This window comes from Xyrauchen texanus, chromosome 20 (assembly GCF_025860055.1).
Source record: "Xyrauchen texanus isolate HMW12.3.18 chromosome 20, RBS_HiC_50CHRs, whole genome shotgun sequence".
In the NCBI taxonomy this organism is placed as follows: domain Eukaryota; kingdom Metazoa; phylum Chordata; class Actinopteri; order Cypriniformes; family Catostomidae; genus Xyrauchen; species Xyrauchen texanus.
In genome coordinates, this window is record NC_068295.1 from 10495066 (window position 1) to 10497802 (window position 2737).

A 2737-nucleotide genomic window follows, 5' to 3' on the forward strand; every position below is an offset into this window, starting at 1 on the left:
TCCACACAAATGCTGGATCGTTGTCTGAAATCTTTTTTTTTTTTCAGCTTTTCTGAGTAGCTTCTTTTAGCCACTCTGATTTCCTTAGTCACTGTGTTTCTGGCCTGGTTGTACAAGATTTTATCCCCACTTCTGTATGCAGCCTCTTTGGTATGACTGTCGCAAGCTGTCTGAGATTTCCTGTAATAGGGATGCACATATCCTCACAGAAACTGATATATGATGTCACAGTATCTGTGAGCTCGTCCAGGTCTGTGGCTGCAGCTTCAAAAACTCTCCAATCAGTGCAGTCAAAGCAGGGTTTTAGTTCCAGCTCTGCTTCATTAGTGCATTTCTTTACAGTTCTTACTAATGGTTTAGCTGATTTTAGTTTCTTCTTGTAGGTCAGTAGAATATGAACCAGACAGTGATCAGAGAGTCCTAAACCTGCACATGGGACAGAGTGATATGCATCCTTTACAGTGGTGTGGCAATGGTCCAGTATATTTCTTTCTCTGGTGAGGCATGTGATGTGTTGTTGTATTTTGGCAGTTCATGGGTGAGGATAGCTTTATTAAAATCTCCCAGAATAATGATAAGAGGGTCCGGGTGTTGTTGCTCTGTGTCTGTGATGAGTTCAGCCAGCTCTTGCAATGCTGCGTTCATACATTCTTGTGACGGGATGTACATACTCACCAGAATAATATAGAAAAACTCCAGCAGCGAGTAGAGTAGGCTTACATTTGATGAAGAACACTTATAAATTAGGACAGCACATCTTCTTCAATGTTATAACTTTGTACACCAACTTTCATTTATGTAAAAGCATGTTCCACTGCCTATCGTTTTACCAGATGATTCCACAACACAATCTGCTCTAAACAGGAGGAGCGGACATTTGCTATATGAATACTCGGCAGCAGAGTCCTAAAGCCACGTTGTCAAAGCTTCACAAGCGCGCCATGCACTTCCCTCGCTTGCGTCTCTTGGAGCACTTGTAAAACACTGCTGCGCCTCCAACTAAGATGTCTAATAAAACATCTCAATAATCAAACACCGGCAAAAAATTATCAGGTATGCTCTGCCAAATATTCAGCAGTTCATCCCTAGTGAAACTGATCGGGCAACAGACAAAAAACATAACAAAGAAACAAAAGTAACGCTAGAGAGCTTCACACCGAATCAGCCATTCTAAGATAGCATTTTGTGTGGAACAGAGTGAAAAGCATTTCTGATTTTGATTTGTGAAAGTGAACAAAAGTCATTGTTCTTGTTGTAGTGTTTATTTCAAAAGGGAATTGCTGCCCTTGCACAAGCCACATAAAGATCTTTTTGCAAAAAAGTATGTATACCAATGTGATTCGTATCTAGCACAGAAACAATAAAGTGTTTTTTGGATGATTGAATCTCAAACAGGGTGACAACATTATAAATTAACACTTTACAACCAGTGGAAAAAAAAACTATATTATACGATAGAGACAAAAACACAGTGATGAACAGCAGTATTCAACTAAATATTTCAATACACAATACACTAGAATGCAGCATATCGACTCAAATAAATTTGCGAATCATTTATTTGATCAGTGAATCGTTTATTTACATGAACTGTCCAAACAAACTGATTTACCAAAATTATTTTGATTTCCCAATGCAACATGAGATAGAGGACAGTTTAAAGTGTGTTCAGTTATCGCTTTAGCTTCATCGGTGGTAAAACTGCACACACTGCATTGTGACAACATCAGTAATGTAACGTTTTGTCACATTTTGTCACTAATCCCTGGAAAAACAAATTAGCTTGTTTCTGGAAAACCTATGCTATTTTGAAAAAAGCTGGATTAATGTCATGCTACTGAATGTAGGTAAGTTAGTAGCATCGCTATTTTTAGTCTACTGTTCCGTAAACTTTTTCTTCATGCACCAAATCTAAAATATAACCATCCTCTCTAAAGTCTTTAGTAATATGTGTGTCTAGCAGCCCATAACCATTGTTATTTTTAGTAAAATAAATTGATATACTACCCCAGAAATACCTCATCTGTAGGTGTATCCCAAAGCGGTAGGATGCGCCTCTAATTTGAGTCTGGAAGATCAGCTGGAGACATGAATAAGAACACAGGCTGCTCAAAATAACTGAGACTATTAAAGTCAGCTTGTTATGCAAAAAACAAAATGGCTTGACACTTCATCCAAGAAAGTAATTGCAGCTGGTCAGTGACTCTGAGGGGCTGAGTCTGTCTGTCGCTGTTTTTTTGGTGTGGGTGATCAAGGGAACCGCCGTTATTTGCCACCAACCTTAATGCAGCCTTTGACGTTGTTAACACAGCTCTAGAAAGTGCATGTGCGTGGGAAGAGAGCTCTTCAATTCCAGCTATGGAACTGCTATGACGACCCAGTCAGTTTAAACTATTGACATGGTTTGGATGCGGTGATGAAAATAATCAATAAGTAAGACATGGTGGCAAAGATATGACTAATGGTGCTGAGGAGCAGTAAAAGCCAGAATAAATGCACTGCCGAAAGTAAGAATTGTGGATTTGTTTGACAGTTCTTAAAAGCTTAGTTTACCCAAAAATGGAAATTGTGTTGTCATTTATTCAACCTTATTTAATTTCAAACCTGTATGACTTTCTTCCATGGAACACAAAAGGATGTTTTGGAAAAATATTAGGAACTGGCAATCTCAGTCACATTCACTTTCTTAATAAGTGAATGGTGACTGAGGCTGTCAGTCCCCAACAATCTGCTTAAT